We start from the raw sequence: 26,441 nt of genomic DNA on the forward strand, positions 1-26,441 counted from the left end.
CGCCGGGGCCCACATTCCCATGCTTTGTTGCTGTTACTGTTCTTTGTTTGTATGTTAGGCTTGTTTTAAGCCTTGAAAGTAGGACTCATAGTCTTGAGTGGGGGAATTTCTGGATGTGGATGAAAGTTCTTCTGGCCCTCCCTCCAGGCCCAAACCAGGAGATAGGAGAGTCTGTAATTCCTTTCGTGCCCGGGACCAGAGGGATCTTTCCTGGAGTGCGTGCTGGATCGTGGACAGCACTCGGGCAATTCAACTCAGCCTGAGAGATATTCAGTCCTTTTTGCTTCTGCTGGAAAATGGGAGGGTTTACTTGCTGGTTATGTGTTTGTTCCTATATTCATCCCACAGATACCAATTACCTTGTGCCGGGCAATGTGCTAAGTGAACACAGCTTAATGGTTCTCAGATGCAGCCTCTGCGGGGTGAGCAGGCCAGAGACTGACAGGGCGAGACAGCCCTGAGCAATGCTGTCTTCCCTTCACCGGACCCGCCCAAGGGGCTCTGTGCCCACGTCAAATGTGCCGTTACCAGGGGGCTGGTTCAGGTGTCTGAGCAGAAGGGGGAGAGAAAGACTGGGCCACATCCTTACTATGCAGAGGAACTGAAGTCTCCTATGAACTGTTTTCACAAAAGCTCTTTAAAACCATGCAAGGTTTCAGACAGTAAATACAGAAAGGCCTCTCTGATTAGGGCAGAACCAGTCCCTAAGGTACACTCAGCTGCTGACCCCACTTCTGAGATGATTAGCTTGACAGGTTGGTAACAGCTGTTACCAACAACAAAGGCTGACCTGGAGGGTGATGTGAGCCTGTGTGAGGGGGGCCACAGAGCTGTGAGGGGAGGGACACCTGGCTCTCCAGGTGACACTCAAAGGCCACGTTCCTGTGAGCTCAGAGATGCTGAGACAAGCACTCCAGGACCAGCGACTGCCTTGGCCATTCCTCACTCGGTGGGTCAAAACGCCCCTCCCTGACCCACACCCCAACAGAGAGCAGCCCCAGGGAGGACCACAGAAGATGTGACTGAGCCAGTGAATTTTCTGTCAAGGTTCGGGAGACAGTTTCCTGCCATCCCGATGTAAGACATTTGGGTTGGCTGAATGAAGGCGCTGGACACTTCTCTAGGTGTTTGGGCTTATGTTCTGAAAAACACATTCACTAAAGCAGCCACCATCCCAGAAAGGATTTCCTCTTTCCTTGTAAAGAAACGAAACCCAGGGGGCCACAAAAGATGGACTGTGATACGAGACCAGGAAGACCTGGACTCCAGATCGCTCTCCGGGTGTTTGCTCCCCTCCCCTCCGTGAAGGGTACGTCAGGCTCAAAGTTCTGCTTCCAGAATAGGTTTCCTGGGGCAGACCTCGGCAAGGAGTTCATTAGAGAGGAGAGAGGCACGAGTTCCTGAAAGGCTCGCTCTCTTCCCCAAGACCCTTCTCACTCTAAAGGGTTGGGATTTTTAAAAGATTCTGGCTCACCCTCAGGGCAAATGATCACTTCCTAGATACTTTTGCCTTGTAAATATTGTCCTTAAAAACAGCAATATATTTTCGCTGATCTTTAAGTAGCCTTCTCACCCCACACCCCCAGCTGCTGCAGAATTACTGTGTGGCTTTGTCTGGAATGCAAAACAATCCCTGGAGAGACAGGCTGCACATGAACCCACAAGGGTGTCTGCTATCAGCTTATTTGGCAAGAGGAATCTGAGACATTTTAAATATGAACTGTCAGTGTGGCCCATCCCACCCCAATGCCCTAGCGCCATCAATAAACACCTCCACTGGTTCGGGAGACACAAAATGTAGAAAATGGACACAAACTGTCTGAACACAAGTCCCACAAACATTTCTACAGGGAAAGGTACTTCAGACGCCTGGAGAATTCATATCTGGAGAATCTCTGCTGGTCTGATGTTTCTTTCAACGACTCTCACATAATTAGCAAGTGTTTTACAAAGCCCTTAACGGTCTGGTCCCAAACCCCTCCTCCCCCAGCTTATCTCCCAACTGAAAGTTCCACTCCTTCTACGTCAGCTGAGAAAATATGCCCATGACTCCTCACTTCCAAGTACCGAATCAAGCCTTCATACCGCCACATCTTTCACTTGGAAAACTCTCTGCCTCCTTCTCTGCCTGGCAATCTCCTACTTACCCCTCAATACCCAAGTCCCAGAGCACTTGCTTGGTGCCAGTTTCCCTGCGCGTTGCTCTCTTCTCAGTGCTTTCAGAGCACTTGGTGTGTGACTCATTATGACACTGCTTAGAGCAGTGGCTGTGACTCTATACACATCTGTCCTGCCACCAGGTCAGGCCATGAACTCCTGGGAATAAAGGGACCAAGTCTTACTCACCTTTGCATCCCCACAACCAAGCCAGAGCCCGGCACTCAGAAGTCCCATCATAAATGCTTGATGCCTCAGTCAATGCCCGGCCCACTTGGCCCAGCTCTCCCTTCTCCATGCAAAAAGAGGCCGTGTGAAATGTGGAGCGAGGAAAGGCTTTAAGATTGGACCCCCTGCATCTGAGCCCTGGCCCCTGTGGGACGTGGGCTAGTTATTTAACCTGGATCTGCCCATTTTCTCCTCGATATAACAAACAGCCATGCTCACCTCTCAGAGGGCCGCAGGGAGGAAAAACAAGGTAAAATATGTAAACCCAGCGCCTGCTCAATGGAAAGAGCTCACGATACATTTCCTTGAGCTCAGCAGGAAGTGCTGAGCCAAATGGAGCCCTCGAGAAAAAAATCAATGGCTTCTGTTCTGGTTTACGTGCCAGCAACACAGCGATGGGGCGGACAGCCTCTAACCCAAAGCGCCCCCTCTCAGAGCAAGGGATGGTGCAGGCTGCACTTGATTCATGCCCTCAGCTCCAGAGTCTCAGAAAGAGGCATGATTAGCAACAAAGCTGATTTCTGTCTGAATGATAAACCCACGAGAGTCCACTATTGCTGAGGCTGGGCCATCAGATCCTTCATTTCCTGTCTTGCATTAATCTTTCACCCCAAGCCACACCATAAAACAGAATACTGCTGACCCAACAGTGTTAAATCCCTGAGTACAAGTCAAACAGCCCACATGTGAGAGAAGCCTCAACCTCGTGGTGATGTCACACCCAGGTTTTATTAGGCCTCGATAAACAAGGAGGTTATTGTGGGCCCTGATAACACCTTGGACAATCAAGCCCAGGGTCAAGGAGAGGAGTGGAAAGGGCAGTGGCTGAACCCACGGAGAGGAGGCAATATGGCACTGGGGAAATAGCCACTTTGTATCAGGTTTGTGATTCCAAGGCTGGGAATCAGGAGACCTGGCTTGCATCTCGGGTTCCACCTCTAGCTTGCTTTACGCGTCTGGTTAAGTCACGTCTCTGGGCTTTGGTTTCTTTACCCATAAAACTGGAGAAATAAATCAGATGATCTGTAGGCTCTTTCCAGCTTTCACGCCCCAAGATCATGAGTCTTAGAGACAGATCCACCCTCCTCAACCCTTGCCCTTTGTGTGTTAGTTGTTTGTCTGAGACATCTCTTAGCTCCCCCTGAGCAGCTTTCCACCAACACCACAATCATTATTGCTCCAGAGTGCCTGGTCACCACTGGCCACAGAGCCTGGCCAGGGAAGAAGATGGTAAACTTGGGGCCATGTGTTTAAGAACATATCTAGTATCCTTTGGTCAAACAACTGGACAGAGTCCAGGCACCTCAGGACATGAAGATCTTGGATATCCCAACAACCCCTAAGAACCTGGGCTGGTTTCTTTCCACTCACAGGTTAATCCCACTCCCCTCCTATACCAACCTGTACCTCCTAGGTCCCCAATGCACTTTCAAATCATTAGACTTTTTTTTTCCAGGCTGCTTGGCAGGAGACTACGGCAGCAACAGGCAGTTTTTATCTGCACTCTGGCATATCTAGGGGTGGGGCAGGGGAGAGGCAACGCTACAAAGTCCAGGAGAAAATGCCTACAGAAGCAAGCAGAGGAGGTGGCGACCTGGAGGAGAAGACGGTGCTGATCACGAGGACAGGCAGAGTGGGCACTGGGAGTCTAGGAGGCCCCTTTAAGATGCCACAACCCTCTGTGCCTCCCTTACTTCCTTAATAAGAAATCTGAGGGCAGGTGAAATTCTGCAACTGGCCCATGGCCATGCCATGCCGATGAGCTGTGAACAACCAGCACCAGATCGTGGGTCTTTTCACCTCAGCCTACTCTTTTTTCCACTCTACTCTGCTGACCTCGAGATCTAATTAGGTTGCTCTAACGAGGCCAGCTGGATCCCCTGCAGACTCTAAGCAACATGACCCAAGTATCACTCAGGGAAAGAGCAGGCCCAGCAGGTATTTTGATAACTGCCTCCCCAGCCCCATGCATCCCTTCCCAACCTGACATGGTCTGCTGCTCTTTCTCCAGCCCTTGCCACAAAATCTTAAGGAGTTCAGAGGGGGAGTGAGAAAGGAGAGGTGGGCCTTCCTGTCCCTACAGAACCCTAAATACCTAAGATAACCCACAAAGATCTCTCTCCTTTGCTCTAGGGGAGATTGATGGGGATGAGTGGCAGGAGGGAACTGAATTAAGCTGCTGGAAGTCTGACCTGATTAGGCCAAGAGTATTCCCTGTGAGCAATGAGATGGGTCATCTGAAGGTGTATGATGACAAACAATAGGATCTGTCTCTGCCAGGGACCTTTCAAGACCAATGTTGGTCAGATCACCTCAGCATCAGGAGTTAAAGACTCAAGGAATTAATTATTCAGTGTGCGTGACCCAGTTCCCGGAGGTGAGGCTGGGTGAGAAGAGAACTCACTAGTTCCTTATTGTGGAAAGAAATTCAAATACTTCACAGGGTAGTGTTCCCTTTGCTGCCAAAAAGGATCCATTCATGGGTAAGAGTGACCCCACCCCACCCCCCCAAAAAAAGGAAAAAAATAGCCAAAGTTCACTCATTCAACAAATATTTATTGAGCTCCTCTTATGTCCTGGGCCCTTCAGAAATTTGCATATGGGTGAAGCTTAGTAGGGTATAAAGATGAGAGAATTTATAAACAGGAGGCCTGGGCTGTGGCCCAGCTCAGCCCATAGACAGCTACATTAACGCTGGGCAGGTCACAGCCTAAGTCAAACTCCTCATCTGTGAAATGGGAGTAAATGAAGATTTACTTATTATGAAGATGAACTGATCTTGATGAAATGTAGAGTGTAACGTAAGCCAAAGGAGTAAACAATAATGATGTGACACTGCACACTTTCCCTGCAGAAGTTTATAACCTGGTCATGTGTTGGAAAACAACTCAAGGTCAAGGTACCTATTTGGCAAAATGCACATTCTCTGTAATTTGGGCAAAGTGTATGTTTCAACCTGCCAGTGGAGATAGAGCCTGCAGTCAGTACCAGGATCCCAGTCTGTGTGTCTAGGAAGTTGCAAGAAGAGGCAGGGTGAAACTGGAAAAAGCACGACCAACCTGGTCCTGTATCATGTCTGGACGGAATGAATGTTTCAGGAGAGCCCTAAGATTGAGATGGGGGAAAAGACCATCTGGAAGTGTGGTCAATCAGAAACAAAACAAAATTCATTTGAGCACAATAGAGGTGAGCCGGCCAGCAATGCACACACTTCCCTCCCCATACACATTTCAGACAATGATGGAATTGTCTATCGTTCAACCCTCCTCTATGCACGCACTCCACTTTCTGTGTTTCTCCGGGAAACGGGAGGGATTTTCAGGCCCCAGCAGGCTGGCTGATCAGGACCTCTTTGCCCAGACACTAAGAACCAGAACTACGAAAGCAGCTTTCCCCTAGATCCCGCCAACCCCTTTCTCACGCTGCTGCTCAGCATCTCAACACGGACTCCTCACCCTCTCCAGCCTCCCTCCACCGGGGATCCTCAGTGCCCACGAGGCCAGCCTCTGAATCCCCAGCCATGCCTGCCGGCTGCCCTTCCTCTGGGGCCTGTTCCCTGCCCTAGCCTCACCCTCCCCTCCTTCCCCCCTCCACTGGGCTCTGCAGCCCCCACCCACCACCCACCCCTGGTCTCACACCTCCAGGGAAGCTCCTGAGGCAGGGTCAGTTTTATTCTACCTTCCCTCTGACTCAGGGCATTCTGTAAGTTCTTCACCCTCCTGTAAATGCAGACAGATGGTCCCCAAATGGACTCTGACGGCTGTATACAGAAGGGAGGCAGAGGAGGAGAGAAGGGGTGTGGAAAGAAAGTTAGACTGGAAATCTAGGCCCTGCCTTCCAAATCTCCACTGGACAGCAGTGGGTCATGCAACCTTGAGAAAATATCCTCAGGCCAGGCCTCAGTTTCCCTATCAGGTAATGAGGGGTTTGCTCTAAATAACCTCTTGGGTTCTCTCTAATTATAAAATTTGGTTATAGAAACCAGAACTAGAACTAGCCTGGTTCACAGGAGATGTGGGTCTTGGACCTTAACAGCCTATAGTCTGAGAGCTCAGACCTCAGCCTCCATGTCTGTAAAATAAATGGGGATGACTTGACTACCCCTCCCCAGGTACGAGGCCCGCATGAGACAGAAGATAGGACTTCGTGAGCCATAAAGCCCTGAAGAAACCTCAGGGCTTGAACTCCTTGAGCCAACAAACACTGTTGCTCCCCTGCCATGTGCCCAGCCCTGGTGCTGCCCGGCTCAGACAGGGAGGCTGGAAGACGGATCCTTGCCTTCCAGGCTTCCACAGCTGGTGGGGGAGACGGACGAGTGGACAAAACTCGACTCAGCCAGTGACACACCTGAGATCTGAACAAAGCGCTAGGGGAGTGGAGAGGAGGAGGCCCCAACTTTGCTGGGAGAGTGAGGGAAGCTTCTCAGAGGGAACACGTGTCCTGGATGTGGAGATCTGTTCCAGGAGTTGTGGGAGTGGAGCTGGGGTGGAAAGGAGAGGAAATTTTCAACTCTTGGACAAATGGTCTAGAAAGTCACCGGAGGGGGCCCTTGAAGGCCAGTGGGAGAGTGACAGGCAGACATGTCTTTGAGGAAGGTCTCTGGCAGCATTGAAGAGGACAGAGTAGGGCCAGGAGAGCAGTGGGAAGGCTCTTACATAGTTCATGAGGGTGATGATGCCATACAAGTCATTGATTTTTCACCTACACGGAGTCTTCCAGACCCTACGCCTCCATGCCCCTGCTGAATTTATGGAAAGACACAAACAGGTTTGCTCTGCTTACAATGGAACCCAAGCAGAGGAAGATGCTGTGATCATATTTGCAACTCTAGGACAAACGGTCTACCATGCTTGGAAGCCACTCCCTGAAGAAGCTACCTGGCCAGATTCCTGTCTTGGCACAGACCTGGGCCAGCAGGAGACGGAAACAGCATCAGAGCTGGGAGTGGAATCAGGACAGCTGAGAGGAAGAGGGACAGAGATTCCATCCACTCAAAGCCCACTGAGTCACACAGGTCTTTCATGTCCCCAAACACATCTCAGTCTCAATCCCTGCCACACTCCCTTCTCTGACAGCGTGGGAGGGCTGTGCGGCCTTGGAGGTGGTAGGCAAAGACAGAGGGCTTTCGTCAGCCACTGTTTCTTCATAGGGGTCACATTCACTCGGGCTTGAAGGAAGAGTGCAAGCACCCCTATCCTTTCCAAAGCCTGAAGCCAGCCCCCCAGGAGCGATTCAATGGCAGAAAAGAGATCCACCACTGTGACTTACTTACTTGATTCTTAGGCATCACAATGACTGAAGTCAGCTCCTCCCAGGACAAGCCATGCACAGGTTGCCATATTCCTTTAAAAACAAGAGCCCAACAAGGAATGTCAGGTAGATTATCTTACATTACCGCCGCCTCTCTTCTCCCCACCAAGAGGTTCCACATGCTGTGCACTTTGTCCCGTAGTAACACTTTACCCAACAAGAGGAAATGGACAGAGAATGTCTCTTCGTGCTCCAAGTGTTTCATGTGAAGAAAGGAATTATGAGACGCGTAAACACATTCCTTTGTCTGCCACTGGCTGGGTACCCTAAGGCTTATCACACCTCTACACAAAGGCTTGCAGAGAAAGTGAGATGGATATGGAAAAGAACGCTTCATTCGTTGCTCCAGTAAAAATTAAAAATGCCAGAATTTCTAAGCTTAGGACATGAGGAAAGTAAAATCAAGCTGGTGTAAAAACTTGGTAACAAGTCACCAATGTAAAATTTGTCATATTTCCAAGGTGGAAAGGTCCAAAATGCTGAATAAATTAGGAAGTCATAAGCGTGGACTATCTGATTATGGCTGAGTTTCCTAAACAAATTATGATTTTGGTTTCCAATGACCACCCTAGTGATCTGGTTACATCCCACTTCTTTTGCAGAAAATGCTTCTACACCTGTTTGGAAAATGGAGCCTAGAGTTACAAAAATTTTAAGGATTTACTTTCACAATTCCAATTTTCTAAAAGGTGGCCTCAAAAGGACAAAACTTAAGACATGTAAGAAAACAAAAGAAAAAGAAAAAGACATGTAAGATTTGAGATCGCCAAGAGGCAATCGCCATACTCCGTGGACTTGCGCTCACTTTGCTCGGCAAGGTGGCAGGGCTATTGCCCACAGAAACACGTACGTATTCTCTCTAGTACACAGAAGGCTGCATTTAGAGCCCAGGAGTTGGGACTCACTGTTCAGAATCCTCAGACTATTAATGGGAGAAAAGCAACTATTTACTGAGCACTGGCCATGCATGGAACGAGCACTGTTAGCGACCAGACATGCTTTGTCTCAGTGGCTCCTCACAGACAGGAGTAGGGGCTTAGAGGGCAGAAGGCACTTGTCAAGGCCCCAGGGAGTGGCAGGACTCAAGCCCGGGCCTGGCTGACTCAGTGCTCACGGTCTCTCCCACCACGCTGAGGTGAGAGGTGTCCCAGCACCGCTGCGATTGGCCCGCACGCCCCACGGCAGCCACCTGGGCGGAAGCTGCAGTCATCTCCATCCCCATCATCATTATCAAGCCACACCTCTCCAGCCTGCGGCAGCTGACCAACAGGCTGGCCTGCCTTGGCCACATTCTACCAGCCTGAGCTAGAGGCTCTGTGTTGCTGCCTTGAGCCAGAAGTCAGAGAGTCAGGAGGTCTCCACCCATCTGCCTCCCTGCTTTTCAAGGGAAGCTTCTGGGTGCAGTGGGTCGGGGAGCTGGACATTCTGGTGTAGAATTCCACTATCGGTCTAGCCAGGTATGAGAACCAGGGGCCGCCCCTGCTACCGAGATGTCAGGAATGGAAGCCCCTACCAACCCTGGGATGTTACTGAGACCAACAGTAGGGAACAGGGGCTCTCTGAGGTTCTGCCTGGGCTGTTGCATAGTTGGATGGAGGTGGGCATCTCGGGACCAGTCTACAAGGGCTAACCACCAGTCAAATTCCCACATAGGCCTGCGCACACGTTGCGATCCAGCCACTCCAAGGGCCAACCTGTACCCTCCATCTGACCTACAGCCAAACATGCTTCAAGCTCCCTTTAACTCCACTAAACCAGAAGGTCCTAAGGCCAAGCACCTTCCTTCCCCTCGAGGGGCCTCAGTTTCCTCAACTGCAAAATGAGGAGCTTGAACTAATTGGTGATATCCTCACCAAGGACCCCTTCTAACTGCCCCCATCCACAGGCCCTGACTTTTAGAGATACCCACGAAGCTAGCCTATTGTTAAAAGGAGGGAGAGGGATTAACCCGCATGCAGGCATTACGACAGGTGGTTAGCATGTGCTATCCCAGATAATCCTCCCAGCAACCCAGTGAGGCAGGCAGTACAGCCACGTCACAGAGAGCAGAACTGAGGCACGGCCCAGGCTCAATCCATACTGACCACAGCAGCCTGGGACTCACAGCGGAGCTGGCCGGGGGGTCCATGCCCACGCTTGCTCCCTGACACGCTGCCCTTTGTCGTCAATCGGAATGAGGAAACAATCTCTGCTCTCAGATTTGCCATCATGCCAATCCCAAGCAAAGACGTATGAGGTCTCCAGGTCCCTGTAGGCCTGACTTAGGTGGTGCAGGAAAGGTTTCCTGTGAGCTTGAGTGACCTCATGGATCCCGAGGGAGGTGAGAGGAACTCTGGGGGCCTTCCTACTTCCATAGAGTCAGAGACTCACTGAGGAACCCCAAGCCCTTGGAACAGGGCCTGGCACCCACTAGGCACTCCATCAGTATTTGTTGAATGGTGGAATGAAGAAATCCAGAGCTTAGATGCACTGAGGGCTTGTTCATGAAGCGTTAGGCATGAGTTAGTGTGAGACACACCAAATCCAGCTCAGAACCACAAAGCCAGCCCCTCAGCAGTGTGTGCCAAGCAGAGCTCTCCACGCCCAGCCCTCGGCACAGAGGATGAAGGCTCAGATGCTGAGCCAGGACCGCTCTTCATCCCGATTGCCAGGGGAGCACCTGAGAGAGCAAGAGGAATGTCTGAATACAAAGGCTACCCAGCAAAGTGTTCACCAGCACAGGCCCCAGAATCAGGCGTACCTGGGTTCCTGTCTGGGCTCTGTCACTTTAAATTAGTCAGGTGGCCCCAGGCAAGTCACATAATCTCTGTGAGCCTGTTTCTTATCTAAAAATGGGGATAATGTTAGTCCACAAGGCTGTTCTGAAGATGAAATGAGATAATGCTGTAAAGGACAGCCCGGTGTTTAGTTTAGAGTAAGTGCTGGGAGATGGCATCTGCTGTATCGTCTGCATCAGAGTGGGCGGTTAGGAGCACACTGGGAGTAATCTGCTTGGGTTCAATCCCTGCTCTCCTACTAGCTAGCTATGTGACCTTAGGCAAATTGCTTAAACTGTCTGTGCCACAGCTTCCTCATGTATAAAATAGGATTGATTGTAAAGATTAAAAGAGGCCTGTAAGTAAAGAGCTTAGAATAATTTTTACTTCAAAGTAAGCACTCAATAAAAATTCATCTCCAGAGGACTTCCCTGGTGGCACAGTGATTAAGAATCCACCTGCCAATGCAGGAGACACGGGTTCGAGCCCTGGTCCGGGAGGATCCCACATGCCACGGAGCAACTAAGCCTGTGCACCACAACTACTGAGCCTGCGCTCTAGAGCCCGCGAGCCACAACTACTGAGCCCGCGTGCCACAACTACTGAAGCCTGCGTGCCTAGAGCCCATGCTCTGCAACAAGAGAAGCCACCGCAATGAGAAGCCCGTGTACCGCAACGAAGAGTAGCCTCTGCTCACTGCAACTAGAGAAAGCCCACGTGCAGCAAGAAAGACCCAATACAGCCAAAAAATAAATAAAATTCCTTTTTTAAAATTAAAAATATTCACCTTCTGCTTAATTATTAATATTACGAGCATCCTTCTCCCTTTGTTCCAATAACAGATTCCACCCCATCCTTCACTCACCAGCCTAAAAGGTAGGCATGGGACTCAAGATAGGTTCATCAGAGTATCCTTCCTCCTCGGCCACATTCTTAGGTACAAAGGGTGTGCATGTGCTCCAAGCTGGGCCAAGTTCCAATCTGAAAACTCCTGGGGAAGGCCTGATCCTCTTGGGTCAGGTACAGGGCTGTGTGGGGTCAGCTGGGAGCTGCCTGTATCCATGGACTAGATAGGGGATGCTGGTCCAGGGATGCTGGAGGTCACCTTTCTGGGTGTTCTCTTTCTGGGGCTGGATTCTGCAGTGCCTCCTTTGAGTCTCTGTACCTCCCCTAGAACCTTCCAAAGTATCCTTTTTTTTTTTTTTTTTTTTGTTGGGGGGTACGCGGGCCTCTCACTGTTGTGGCCTCTCCCATTGCGGAGCACAGGCTCCGGACGTGCAGGCTTAGTGGCCATGGCTCACGGGCCCAGCCGCTCCGCGGCATGTGGGATCTTCCCAGACCAGGGCATCGTGTCCCCTGCATCGGCAGGCGGACTCGCAACCACTGCGCCACCAGGGAAGCCCCCGAGGCATCCCATTTTTGCTTAAGCTCATTCAAGTTGGGTTCCTATCACTTGAAACCCAAAGAGTCCCCACTAACAGCAGCAGTCAACAACTGGCTGCTTTATCATCACTAAATCCCACCCAGGAAGAAAAGCCCGCTGCACACTCTCAGTGAGACCCAGGAAGCCAGGGAAAAGCAAACACGGCAGCAAGGCATCTCCACAAACTGAGGTGAGAGGAGCCACTCACAGCCCTTGGACCAATGCCCTTCCTGGGAGAGGAAGATGCTGGAACCAAAAAAAGTACATAGCCCAGTCCTGCGGGCCTGGGCTGGGAAGCCAGCCTCAGATATGGGTCCCCCTGGCCATGAGCAATAGGAAAAGGCAAGGAGAGAAATAAGGAGACAGTTGATTTCCACTGGCTTCACTGTGGTACAGAAAAACATCTGGGCAGCTCCTTGAAACAACTCTATTTAGAGGGCAGGTGAGGGAAGAGGAATTATCTTGTCTGAGCACTTAAATGACCCTTTCACTGGTACGATGTCATCTAACCTTCAGCACAGCCCTAGGAGCTGGATGCTTCTCCAACCCACTTTCCAGGTGAGGAGACTGAGGCTCAGAGAGCTCAGCAACTAACTGGCTGAGGTCACGCTGCTAGTGCCTGCTGCCTGGTGCACTTGTCATGCCGCCTCCCCAGCACACTCTGATCCCTGAGCCTGAGGCCTCCTCTACGCCCAGGCACATCTGCTGCCACTCAAGGGAGGTGGGCTGTGCCGCAGCCCCCCATCTACAACCGGCCCCCACCCCACCCAGAGACAGCATCCCAGGCACTGACAGGACAGGCAGCATCTTGGATGTTTCCTTCTCTGAACATGAGTTATTTCAATCTCCAAGAGCTCCGGTGTGATGTTAACAAGATGGCATGTATCCGTGGGTTTTACACAGGATATGCCTGTCAGAATCCCATGCAGAGTTTCTTTATTTTGGGGGGGGGGACGGGGGGTGTTTTTGGTTTTTTCTCAGTCACTCTTCTCAAGAGATTCTGACTCAGCAGGTACAACTACAGTGCCTGACACACAGCATGGGCTGAACAATATTATCTTTACTTTGTATCATGTTCTTGCCACCTCCTGGGCCAGCACCCAGAGAGAATCTGTTCCTGTTCCTCCAGGCCTTCTAACGGCACCCTCTTAGTTCCCTCCAGGGAAAGAAGCTCCACCTTCAGATGTGTTTTAAAGAGATTTAGAAAAGCCAAAGCAAAAACCCAAACCCTGGCCTGGTAGCAAAAATAAAGAATCAGAACACGCTGGCTGGGCTTCCCTGGTGGCGCAGTGGTTAAGAACCCACCTGCCGATGCAGGGGACACAGGTTCGAGACCTGGTCGGGGAAGATCCCACATGCCGCGGAGCAACTAAGCCCGCAAACCACAGCTACTGAAGCCCGCGCACCTAGAGCCCGTGCTCTGCAACAAGAGAAGCCACTGCAATGAGAAGCCTGCGCACCGCAATGAAGAGCAGCCCCCGCTCACTGCAACTAGAGAAAGCCCGCGCACAGCAACCAAGACCCGACGCAGCCAAAAATAAAATAAAATAAATAAATTTTTAAAAACCGCACTGGCCGCCTCCCCCTCCTCCTCGCCTCCAGCTGTGGGTTGAGCACGCCAACCAGCACACACAGCTGTCTTCTTCCACAGGGCCCGGGAGCTCAATGCCAAGGTCTGCACAGACATAAACCAGTGGGGGTGAGGACTGTGCAGACACAGACATCGGCTGGTACCAGAGGAGACTCAGCTGGAGAAGGAAGCAGCAGCTTCCAACGTTTTCTGGAGAAAAACTGGAAACCATGATCTGAGATGATGTGAAAAGCATCCTGACTACAGTAATGTTGTCAGGGCCCCGGCTGCACCCGTGGGTGTGGGACAGCTCAGTAAGCCATTCCAGAGGAGCCTCACCCACTGACCCTCACAGGACGCACACTTCACAATGGCACACGCTACCCAGAGCCTCCCTGCAGGCTAACGGTTTTTGTTTGCTTTCCAGCAGCTGGGTTCAGGCAGCGCCTGCCCCAGTCGTGGGGGATTATCCAGGCAAGTATTTCCCTTAGTGTTCTTATTCTTTTCATAGCCTTATTCTCTGCGATTTAAAAATAAATACATTAATTAAAAGGAACTGGTTGGTGCCCTGGTCCGGGAAGATCCCACATGCCGCGGAGCGGCTAGGCCTGTGAGCCATGGCTGCTGAGCCTGCGCGTCCGGAGCCTGTGCTCTGCAAGGGGAGAGGCCATAAGAGGCCCTCGTACCACAAAAAAAAAAAAAAAAGGAACTGACTGGTTTGCCCTCAGGGCACGATTTGCTTTCCCTCCTCCCTGGCTGGGTGCAATGATGCACCATGCTCCTTGGCACTGCCTGGCCTTGGAGTGGTATGCAGTAGCGACCCATGGGCAAGCTGATCAGCTAGACATCTGAAAGGGGATGGAGTGCTCAAGGGGGTCCCATCTCCTGCTGCTCCTGGTTCCCATCAAATCAGCCAGGAAATGGGCTTCCCTGGTGGCGCAGTGGTTGAGAGTCCGCCTGCCGAGGCAGGGGACACGGGTTCGTGGCCTGGTCTGCGAAGATCCCACATGCCGCGGAGCGGCTGGGCCCGTGAGCCATGGCTGCTGAGCCTGCGCGTCCGGAGCCTGTGCTCCGCAACGGGAGAGGCCACGACAGTGAGAGGCCCGCGTACTGCAAAAAAATCAGCCAGGAAAAATCATTCAATAAACATTTGCTGAGTTTCATGGCTAAAACTGTGAAGAATACCAAAAAGCATAGGGACTAGGGGTCTGAACTTGGGAAGCAGCGGCAGCAGCAGGAGGAACAGTGCCTCAGGGCCAGCCAGCACTTGGGCTTGAATGCCAGCCTCACTGTTTGTGCGTACTAAGACCTTGGGGGGATGATGTCTACCTTATAAAACTAGAGTGTGGATTAACTAAGATGATACGTGTCAAAGAGTAACAAAGGCTGCCACATGTTAGCCATTTACTATGAGGCAGGAACTGTGTGCTTAGTGCTTTATGTGGATTATCTCACCAGATACTTACAACTTCCCTGTGAAACAGGCACCATATCCTCAAGTTCAGATGAGGAAACTGAGACTCAGAGAAATCAAAGCACCTACCCAAAGCCACAGAGCTCATAAGAACCAGCGCTAGAACACACACCCAGGCCCATCAGACTTCAAAGTCCTAGTCCCTGCTCTGCTGCCTGCTGTTTGACAGGTGCTCAAAACACATTATGTAACATGTAAATGCTGAACTGGGGGCTGCTGGCTCTCCACCAAGGAGGCATATGGAGAAAAGAGGGGGAGTTTTGGCTGAGAGGGTTTAGGAAACCTTTCTGAAGTAGGCAGGGCTGAATCTCAGCCTTGGAGGGTGAGGATGGAGACAGGCCAAGGAGAAATGGAAAGCACTAGAGACTGGGAAAACCAACGCAAAGAGCTGAAGGCAGGGATGACCCAGGCAGGCAGGCAGAGAGAGGCAGCAGACATTGGCCAGGCTGGAGGAAGAGAGACAGGGTTATGGGCACCTAAGCTGTTACGTTGGTGGCCGTTCTACCCGAGATCTTTCTCACCCACACTCCAGAGATGCTCCTCTGACTGCTCCTTTGGTCACACAATCACAGAGGGAATCAAAACCCATGATTATAAAGGCCCAATAACCCCTCCCTCCCCACAGCAGCCTTAGAACCCAGATGGAGGAGCAGATGTTTTTGTCAACTCCCAGCCTGTGCTGCTGTGCTGACCTGCCAGACCCAGATTCTAGGTCGAGCTCCAGGACACTGGGAATCTGAACACTGCCATATGCACTGAAGTATCACCACTGCCCCCCTGGCATTCAAGGTTCCCAGGAGGGAGAAGAGGGCACGGGTCAAAAGGAGGCTGTGGTGCATAAGCTCCTCATGGCAGAGTCCCTGTCTCACTGGACTTCATATTCCCGGGATGTTGCAGGTACTTTTTCAATAACCTGAACCAAGTGGAAAATTCTTCCACTTAAGAAACAACACTAGAGTTTGATAAGTCTGGATTACAGTCCATCCTGGAGCCCTGGGTCTAGTCCCACCTTAGCTGGAAGGACCACTTGCCTGTTTGTCTCCTGAAAAGAAAGTGCCCCACCCCCAGCAGTCTCTGCTTTGGCCCCCAGCAGCCCCCTGCACCCTGGATGTGGTTCTGAGCCCTGAACCTAGTGCCTGCTCTTCCCTCTGGGTGAAGCCGGGGATGCCGGCCTCCTCCACCCCTGAGTGCAGGTTCCCCCCTCACCCACCAGACCCCCCACCTCCGCCCCGGGCACGTCTGCTCCAAAATGCCAAAAGCTACAACGCCCTCCCACTGCCTCAGCTCCCCACCAAGCCCAACCTAGGCCTTGGACCCAAGGAGAAGGGAGAATGGGGTTGAGATGATTTAAGCAACTCTGATCACTGGCTCAGCTCAAGGCCACCATCATGTGCTTTTTTGGAAGTAACAGGACCTGCAGGAGGGAGAGGATAAAAGTAGAACTGCAGAAAAGTCTGGTGGTCACATGGTCTCCTCCCCACCCTCCTCAGGAGAAGAGCAAAGGGGAAATGATGAAGGGCTTTGCAGGGATGGTCAACCTGAGCCTCCAGACGGAGGCTGCCTGGGACGGCCATGGGCGCCTGGGTCACTACCTTCCACCCACGAGTCATGGGCATATTACTTAACTCTGCCAAGCCTCAATCTCCTTACCTAGTAAATGGAGATAATAACCAATGACCACACAGGATGACTGTGAAGACTGAGTGAAATGTGAATGTGAACGTGCTTGGCAAACTGTAAAGCGCCCTTAGAAACGGCAGACATTTCCCACAGTCTTGGGAGGTGGGGGGCTTCAGGTCAGAATATTCGGCTGCAAGGGAAATGGGAAACTGGGAATCCATTCCAGTCGGCAAACCTTCCAGGACAAGGCACAAGTCTCCAGGGATTGCAAAAACACTGATCGAGACCTATTGCCCAGTCTCAAGCACTCACTGTCAGGTGAGGGGAAAGCTACATTTGCACCATAAGGCAAAATAAAAATGTGTTACTGGAAGGAGAGTGTGGAGAGGATAGGACATTTTATTCTGGCCTCAGAGGTCAGGGAGGCTTTTGTAATAATATTATAACATTATAATTATTAGCGTAATATTAAGTCTTTGTGAGTGCTTGCTATGTACGGCAGTTCTAAGCATTTGCATGGCCCATCTCATTTAATTCTCATAAAAAGCCTGTGAATGGGTTCACAGATGACAAAACTGAGGCACAGAGAAATTCACTCCTCTCTTGGCCTCACAGAGCTGGTAAATGGCGGAACTGGAATTTGAAGCCGTCAGACTGCTCCTCCAGCACACGAGGGGCGTGGTCAGCCAAGACAGATCTCAGACTCTCTAGGTAGCTGAAAGGCTCTGATAAGGCCTGCAGGGATGAGTCACTGAGGGAGGACGCTGACTCACTCATGGCCTCGCCTGCTCCTGGGCAACTCTGACTGCTGGGCCAGGGTTTCCACTCTGACACTGCCCCTGGTCTGTCCTGGAAGTTGGCCACACCTCTGCACTCCCCAAGGCTCCATATGGGCACCAAATACCAAGGGAGGCCGATGTAAGAACCTATATGTCAATGTACATTTATGTAACAGGTCACTTATGAAGTAACTTCTTCTTATTGTAAAAGGTAGTCAATATCAGAGGGAAAAGAATTCGCAACTTCCGGCTCCGCCACTTACTCTGCTGTGTGACTTCAGGCAAATCTTAGCCTCTCTGAGCCTCAGCTTCTTCATCAGTAAGATGTGGTTAAGTGTTTATCTCAGGCAGTTGTTGCAAAGATGAAATGAGATAATATGTCTAGTGCAGCACCTGGCACACCATAAATTTAATACGTTACGGTTGAATCAGATGACTTTACAAAGGGTTTCCACTGGAAAATTATTTGCTTCACAATAATATTTGGTGGTAATAGTAGTCCTTTTAATTAGTATTCATCTGCCTCTAAGCTAAATCCATTACATGCGTTACCTCATTTAATCCTTAAAAGCATCATTTTCTTCATTTGATGTAGCTTTACGACAACAGAAAGAATATGTCCAACACATTAATTTTACTCATACATACACATATAGGGAGAGAGAAACAAGACTGTCAAACAAGCTGATATACTATAATATACAAACTTACTATATGCCCGGTACTGTTCTAAGCATTCTACATTCAATAACCTATTTCGCCCTCTTTAAAATGTGCCTATAAGGTAAGTACTGTTTTGCCCTCATTCTACAGATATGGAGCTTGAGGCACAGAGAGGTTAAATAACTTGCCCAAGGTCACTCAGCCAGGATTCAAACCCAGAATAATGAAAGAATACTAAAGTAATGAAAGAAAAGTCACAGCAACAATGTTTAAGCCCCACATTCTAAGAACTTCGGGGCTTTCTTGTCGCTCCCCTCCCCACCTAAGCTCTGCCATCATCCCCCTTCTGCCAGTTCCACTCTCACCCTCACCCCTGTCCCATTGTTCTTGCTCCCTAGCTCTGCCCCACTGCTCCCAGGTAGGCAATGTCAAACTAATGGACTTTGTTAGGCCCTGGTCCTCTCCTCCTGGTATCTCAGCTTCTCTGCCTCAGCCCCCTATATCCCATCCTCTACAAAGCCACTAGGGACATCTTCCCATATGTGGCACTCCTCTGCTCAAGAACACTCTACGGGTCCCTGCTGCCAAGAGCTGAAGACCCCAATGGGTTGAAGAGGATCAATGAAGGACTCAAGACCCCCACAGGATCTGTCTGGCCTCGCATCTTTCCCTCTGGCCCCAGACTTCTCACTTGCTGGTTTATAAGTCCCAGCACAGGGCGAGTCCGTGAGGCCTTTCCTGACCACCCTATTTAAACTTACAGCCCTCCCCGCAACAGCTTCCTTCCACATGCACCCAGCACACTCTAGCTTCCTCCCTGCTCTAGTGTTCTGCAGCCCCCTCTCATCACCTGGCCTCACACATTAACTTAAGTCTTTATTGTCTCTCTCTCCCTCCTAGAAGTTCCACGTGGCAAGGGATTTTACCCTATTTTTTTCCTGCTGTAACTGCAGCACCTAGAACAGTTTCTGGCACAGAGTAAGAACTCATAAGTACCTGCTGAATGAACAAATGAATGAATGAATACACATTTAAAATGTCTAAGAAGCAAGTGTCCAAACAGAATAATGGTGGGGGTGTGGCTAGCATGCTTCTGGGCCTCCTCTCTGCTCCTGAGAACATTTCTGGAGGACAGGCCTAGATTAAAATGTCTAGAGGTCAAAGCCTTCCTAGGATTTACAAGAGTTCCCTATAAGACCCTGGGTCCTCATCCTCCCATTCCTGTTCTGAACGTTCACACACATATACACATGCACAAGCACACACACACACACACACACACACACAATCTATCATATTGAAGGCAGTCTGCATCTCTCCTAAACTCCTCTGCCCAGCCCCATTTCCCTCTGAGACCCACCTTCAAACCAGGCCATTTCCCACTTCTCCTGGCCTGAACACCACCTAGAGGTGCTCTCATCTTCCTCCCACTTATCCATCTGCACTTCACCTACTCTTCAAGATACAGATCAAATGTAGCCACCTCCGCCTCCACCTCCTCCAGGAAGCCTTCCAGGCCCTCTCCAGCCTCTAGAAAACACTCCCCACGCCCACTTCTGTTTCCACCAGTCACATGGAAATTAGTCATGAACTACTTTGTGACTTGCCTTCTGTGAATGAGCTGAACTGTTACCAAAATCTCCTGTTACTTAATTTTTTTTTAACACGTGTATCTTGTCTTTTCAAGAATACTGTGAATGTTTTGGGAGGAGAGGCTGGGCCTTAACCATATTGTCATCCCCATGGCACAGGGCCTGGGGCACACAGTAGGTGCTAGATGTATGTTTCTTAATTAACTGCCCAACATAAGCAAGTCACCTTCCCAATCAGGTCACTTCCTCAATTATAGGTACCTGGACTGGTTTCTCCCACTGCCCTGAATATTTTTTTCAGGGCCTGCTCTGACCTTGGTTGCCTGCAAACCCAGTCATGGGCTTGTGTTTTCAAAGGGTGTCAGACCCGTTCTAATCATGTCCCCCTGTGCTGAGCAGATGAGGATGACTAGGAAAGAAATGATATGTAAAGTCCCACAGGTCTGGAAAAGGAAAGGACATAGTTGTTCCAGGTAAACCCAGACATTCAGAGTGTTTCCATTTCCTCAAATATGGGAGTTCAACAGAGGAGAAAACAAAAAAACAAAAACAAAAATGGTGAAAAAAACAAAAAATAAATTAAAAAAAAAAACCCACGGTGTTAAGTTTTAGGTGATTTACCACAGAAAACCAATACTTGAGGCCCAGGTACGCCTGCTGAGCACCAGCTCTAAGTAAACTGAGATTAGAACAAAAGGCAGCAAAATCTCAAGTTACTTCTGAGCTTGGAGAGATGAGAGTCAGGGAGGAGGGAGGTGGCCCTGTGTGCTGCAGACCCTCTATGCGCTGGGCCCATGCCAGCTCCAGGGGAGGGTCTCCCGGCATCCTCACTGTGAGGTAAGTGGTCTGTGACCAGCCCATTCACAACTGAGGAACTGGGCCCACATGGCAGCAGAAGGCAGAGAGCCGACTCGACCAAGTGAGTCATCCTCTTTCCACAACTCGTCAATCAGGACTCCCACATTATCTATGCTTTTGAAAATTTTGAATAGCAAACATATCACTGGGTTCAGAAATCAAAAAGCACAGATGTATCCAGGAAATGTGCCCTCCTCCTCCTGTCCCATCGACCCGTTCTGTCCCCGCTCCGAAACAGGTAACCACAGTTATTAGTCGCTCACGTGTGTTGTGAAGGTGTTGATGTACATACATACAAATAGAAATATGTCTTCTTTCCATTACGGACAGCAGACTATACATGTTTCTCTGTGCCCAGCTTTTATCTTTTAAAGGAATGGACTTGGACTAGGACAGGGAGACAGATTATCTCTACAAAAAAAGAAAAAAGAAAGGTGGGTCTGTGTGAAAGGCCCATGAAACAAAGAGACAGAAATATTCTGGAGAACATGCATGTGGGGAGACTGAGGTGTGACGGTCCAGTCACCGTGGGTACCACTGGTCTGTGGCTGACCCGGATCCCAGGTCAGCCGGAGGAGAGCCCTGAAGGTCGGGGGGCAGGCAGGGGATCAAACACCCTGATGGCACTAAAGGCCCACCGGCTAAAAGCTCTGACCAGCCTCGCCGAGCACTTCATCTTCCAGAAGAGAGAGGAAGCGTCTATAAGAAGGGGATTAAGCTCATTCCCACAGCAATGACCGAATGGGTAGTGACTAGGGGTACACAGGAAGGAACTGCGGAGGAAAAGCAATCATTTCCTCTGGAACTTGGGAGGGACCAAGAAGGGGAAGTTGGTGCCTGAGACTAAGGAAACAGACTTCAAATTGCTAAAAGAATAGAAGGGCTCTAGGACCCAAGATTGAGGAAGTAAATGATTCAGACACTCTGAAATGCTGTTCGAACTATGCAGTTGAAGATGGAGGTGGGGCGGCAGGGGGACAGAGGGAGAAAGGAGGAAGAGGAGGGAAGATGGGGCCTTTTAGGAAGCAGGCAGCTCACCATTATGGTTCAGAGCTGGACTTAGGGGCAAACTGACTAGATGCTAATTCCGCCTCTCCCCTTCCTAGCTGTGAAATCTGGAGCAAGTCAGTTAACCTCTCTGCACTTTAATTTCCTCATTGGTAAGTGGGGATGATGAGAGTATCTACCTCATGGGGCTGGAACGAGAATGAAGTGAGTTAGTGTTTACAGAGCGCTCACATGGTGCCGGGCTCACCACAGTTGCCATGTGAGTGTTAGAGAATAGAGCCACGTGGTTGTACAGGAAACCCTGACAAGGTCAGTTGTTGAAAAGAGCAGGTCCCATCACTGGGAGAAGGATGCATAACCAAAGAAGCCCCTGAGACAGTGAGGCAGGGCCTCCCTCAGAGCATCAACCAGAGGAGGCCAGCCCAGGATGAGCTGCGGCTCCACAACATGCCTAGACGGCAGGAAGGGGTGGGGGTCGTCTTGAGCCAAGAGGTCCAGAGGCATAAAGGGACCCTGGGAAACTGGACCCCGGCTCCCACTCTGGACACACGATGGCCTCCGTCAAAGAGAGCTATCCTTAGACTGACACATAAAGATCCAACACTAAGATGAGAAAGGGGGCTGGGAAGGGGGGTGGGGGAAGCTTGGATTTTAGAAAAGGATATTTAGATAGTTTCAATAACATCAAGCCCCCTGGCCGGCCCAGAACACTGGGAACTCTGGCAGATGAGACCGCTGAACTGCATCTGTGTGGGGCAGCCTGGGGACACCTGAGAGCAGTCCCGGAGCCCGGTGGGAACTGAGAACACATGAGGTCAAGGAGCGTTCATGCCTTTCTGTGATAGGATGCTTAATGGTTGATGGAGAATTACAATAGATTTGGCATAACTAGACTCAAGAAGGCATCTGGTCAGAGGTCAGAAGAGCAAAAAGGCAGAGACTTAAGCAGGAGCAGCTTGGACTACCTTCCCCAAGCAAGCCGATGAAAGGTGACGTTCCGAGGGGAGGACTCTGGCAGAGGGCTCTCTCCTGATAAGCATTTTATCAGTGACTTGGGAGATGCTAGGGAAGGCACACTAGTTAAACAGGATCCTGAAAGAGCGCAAGGTAACAGAGGGCTGCACAGAATTTAACCCATTGAAATTTAACAGAAATGCTTGTTCTGAATCAGATGGGAAGAAAATAGGAGGCTCTGCACTTAAATTCTAAAGCCACACACATTGAGGACAGGGGAGAAGCAGCTTAGCAACACGTCATGTTAAAAAGATCTGGTCAGGGGAATTCCCTGGCGGTCCAGTGGTTAGGACCCTGCGCTTCCATTGCAGGGGGTATGGGTTCAATCCCAGATTGTGTAACTAAGATCCCGCAAGCCGTGTGGCACGGCCAAAAAAAAAAAGATCTGGTCAGGAGTAATGTCAGTGAGTCAATAACGTGAAGTAGCTGCCAGAAAAGCTAATGCAATCTTGGGCTGCATTAAAAGGAGTAGAATGGCCTGAACTAGGGAGGTGATAACTGCCTTCCTCTGCTGTGGTCACACCACACCATGAATATGGTAGATGGGTCTGGGCACTAGCCTCGATATATTAGAAGGATATGGACAAAATGGAGTTTGTTCAAAGGAGAACCACAGGAAAACACCTGGACCCACATCATGGGTTGTAAATCTGGAAGACTCAAGAGAGGACAAGAGGGCTGTCTCTAAGTATCACATTGCACTAGTTAGGAGATGTGCATTTTTTTTTCAGTTATAAAATGTCTGAAAGCAGAATTATCTTATAATCCCCTAACATCTAACAATCTCTCTAGGCCAGAATGCAGCTGGGGCATAGCTGTCATCGCCCCATTGTCATTGTCATGTGGAAATTTGACTATTATTCCTGGTGACACATCTGGACAACTGCAACCCTCAACATTTCAAGAGCCAGAACATTTAAGGACCATTTGAGGAAGAAATTTGAGTCCTGGAAAAAAGAATTCCAAAGACAACAGAGATTAAGAAATACATCACCACTTTACCAGAATATAATATGTCAAAAAAAAAAAAAAGAACCCGAACATATGATAACTGAGTCAAAAAGTGATTTGAAAGATTTGGATTCTGAAAGTGAATACGTTTTAGAAATGCTGTTAATAATTTATTTTCCTTTTGATGTACATGCAGGAACGATATGGAAGAAAAACTTATGTCTAAAGTCTAAGAGAATTCTTTCAGTAAATATAAACATTTTAAGTGATAACACAGTATTGTTCCACAGTTTAACTGGAAGCAGTTTTTCTTTCTTGAAGGTTCATAAAATAATGGTATATCTTACAATCTATGGTATCAGAGATTTGATTTTAAAAAAACAGTATCTGAAGAGCTGTCACATGGAGGAAAGACTAGACTTTCCTTCTCTATGGCTTCAAGGAGGAAGAACTAGGACCAAATGCCAGAAGCTATAGGGAGCCGGCAGGGAAGTGACAGGAGGAGCCATCCAAAGATGGAATGGGTCACCTCGGATGTGAAGCCCAGGCTGGAACACAGTGGGGAAATCAAGCACCAATGTGGCAGCCCTGTGATCCCAAGGTCTGATTGAGAAAACCTCACCACGAAGAGAAAGGTGGCCCATCTTTCTTCGTTACCCACCTATGTGCTCAGACTGAGTTATTCTCTAAAAAAGTCACCACTTAAGGATAAGAGCCATTTAGGGAACAGTACTGAATGGGAGACCTGAGGCAAAGAGGAATGCCGCCCACACCTGTGCTCTCAGACTCCTGTGGGCCAGCCGGGGACCACCTACATGCCTGCTATGTGCCAGGTACGTGACAGGTGTGCTACACACACTGCCCCAGTTAATCCTCACAGCCCCTTGTGAGGCAAGCACTATCACCCCCATCTTACAGAAGAGAAACCTGATGCTCAGAGAAATTCAGTGGCTTGCCCAAGGTGTTACTGCCACTCAAAGCCATGGTCGGTCTGTGACAACCTGCTTCAAATAGACGGTCGTCCAGAAGTCTTGATTGGCAAAATGAATGAACTGAGCGCTCAAATGAGCAATCAATGAATGGACCAACGTGGTCTCACATTGGTAGCACAGACGCTAGGAGAAGAAAGAAAGAGGAGAGCCGTTTTAGTGTCCCACCCCCTATCAATAGCTCCCACGGGCACGAAGCTCATGCCATTTGCTCCCTGCAGAAGCAATTTATTCCACCACATAAAGCAAGGGTGTTTCTGAGACGTCTATGGCAGAGAACAGGTGCCAGCTGCCCTGCTCAAATGTCAAAGCACACCAGGCTGCCATGCCTTCCACCTGCCAGGTTAACACTGGAGTAGGCAGAAGCTGAGCTCAGCTTTTGTCCGTGCCAGGGCCAGGATGTCCAGAGGGCTGGGGAAAGGCTGGGGAGTCAGCCAACTGCCCCCACAATGTGTTCCAGCCGCCTGGAGACATCCAGTTCAGCCCCAGGCCACCCAGGCTTCCTGCTTCACTGGGGAGGTCAAAGTGGGCACCAGATACCAAGGGCAGCACCCACCTGAAGGGGATATTCAGGTGCTTAAGAGATCACAGAAGGGGGAGAATCGGTCATTTCCGATGATGGCCCACAACGCCTGTGAGCAGGTGACGCCTGCAGAAACGATTCTAACGAAGGAGGAGGGGCTCACCGAGGTCCCTGCCCAGCCCAGCTTTGCTGCCTCAGCCATGTGTAGGCAGGTAACGCCTGCTCCTGATCTACGGGTACCCACCGCCAGGGGCTCAGCACCCACAACCCCCAAATCCATCCCCCTCAGGCTGACCTCGAGGGAGGGAAATGACCTCCTGTAGTGAGGTGGTGAAAAGCAGGGGCAGTTACCATTTTTCTGCAGACGACAGAGCTGCCAAAGCGCAGGACAGGCGCACTTGGTGGCACAGAAAGTGACAGATGTCCCATATTCTAAGACCCTACCTGAGGGGTTCCAAATGGGCTGCCCAAGCTGACCCCCTTCACAGGGAAGGTGGTGTGCAAAAGCACAGACAAGGCCTTATTTGGGCCCAGTCTTAAGTGCCCCCGACCTCCCTGTTCCCCACCCCCTGGGGCACTCCTTGGTCCAGACTGACAGCTACAGTCTGGTCAGTTTAACCGTCCAACGCACAGAGGGCAGTGCAGGCCTCCTAACAGATCCCCACCCGCGACTCCCACACAAGCTTATCCTGCACAGTCTGATCCGCCTGAAGGAACGCTCTGACCATCCCTCTCCAATGGCTGTCACTACCTGCAGGATTAGGGCCATACCCACCCCTTCCCCAGCACTCAGGGCTAGACTGATTCCAGCCTCGGCTTCCAAAGTTCCCCCAGGCAGCCCCCAGGTTTCCACCACGTGACACCCTGAACATACCCTCATGTTTCTACATCTCTTTGTGCTCTACCTCTCCCCATCTCTGCCTATGGAAATCCTATCTTCCAAGGCCCATCTCAGGGACCAAGTGCCACCTCCTCCAGGAAGTCTCCTCTGACTCCCCCACGCTGTGCGACTGTCTAAAGCACATTCCAAACTCTTATCTTGATGTGTGGGCATGAATGAACTTATCTAAGGTACCTCTCTCCATGAGTTAGATGAAGGCTCTGCTCCTGTCATTCAGCACAGCACCCCCGGCACGGCAGCTGTGCACCGTGAGCTAAGGAGCCTAGGTCACAGTGCTCCATGCCGGCCCTGACAGCACCCTATTTACAGTCCTTTCTGATTCCCTCCTCAACCTACTTCCAGCTGACTCATCCCCCATTCTATCGAGGTTTAGCTCTCAGAGGACAGCTAACTGGAGATAAACTAATCAACATGGTATCCTTCCCAATTAAATTCTATATTTTTAACAAAGGCCCTCTGGAGACAAGGGCTGAAGACAAAGGTGGGAATTATAGGCCCCAGAGCTCTGGGGGAGGTATTTTTGTTAAGGAAAGATCTTGCACCAAACCATTGTGCAAGCCAGTGTTACCAGGGTATATATCCTAAGTTCAAAGCATGGGAGAGCTGCTAGAAAGCGGGATGTCGC

The 26,441-nt window shown here is 50.3% G+C and overlaps 1 protein-coding gene across 17 annotated transcripts in view; it reads right to left on the bottom strand.

The window, feature by feature from the left end:
• Positions 1-26,441, bottom strand: part of MICAL2 (microtubule associated monooxygenase, calponin and LIM domain containing 2) — a 214,925-nt gene that overhangs the window by 178,857 nt on the left and 9,627 nt on the right. For all 17 annotated transcript variants that reach the window (XR_010946137.1, XM_067749868.1, XM_067749866.1 and 14 more), the window contains exon 2: positions 7,658-7,728. The gene's annotated coding sequence lies outside the window, so the exon portion shown is untranslated. The remainder of the gene's footprint in view (positions 1-7,657; positions 7,729-26,441) is intronic.

This window comes from Pseudorca crassidens, chromosome 9 (genome assembly GCF_039906515.1).
Source record: "Pseudorca crassidens isolate mPseCra1 chromosome 9, mPseCra1.hap1, whole genome shotgun sequence".
Lineage (NCBI taxonomy): Eukaryota > Metazoa > Chordata > Mammalia > Artiodactyla > Delphinidae > Pseudorca > Pseudorca crassidens.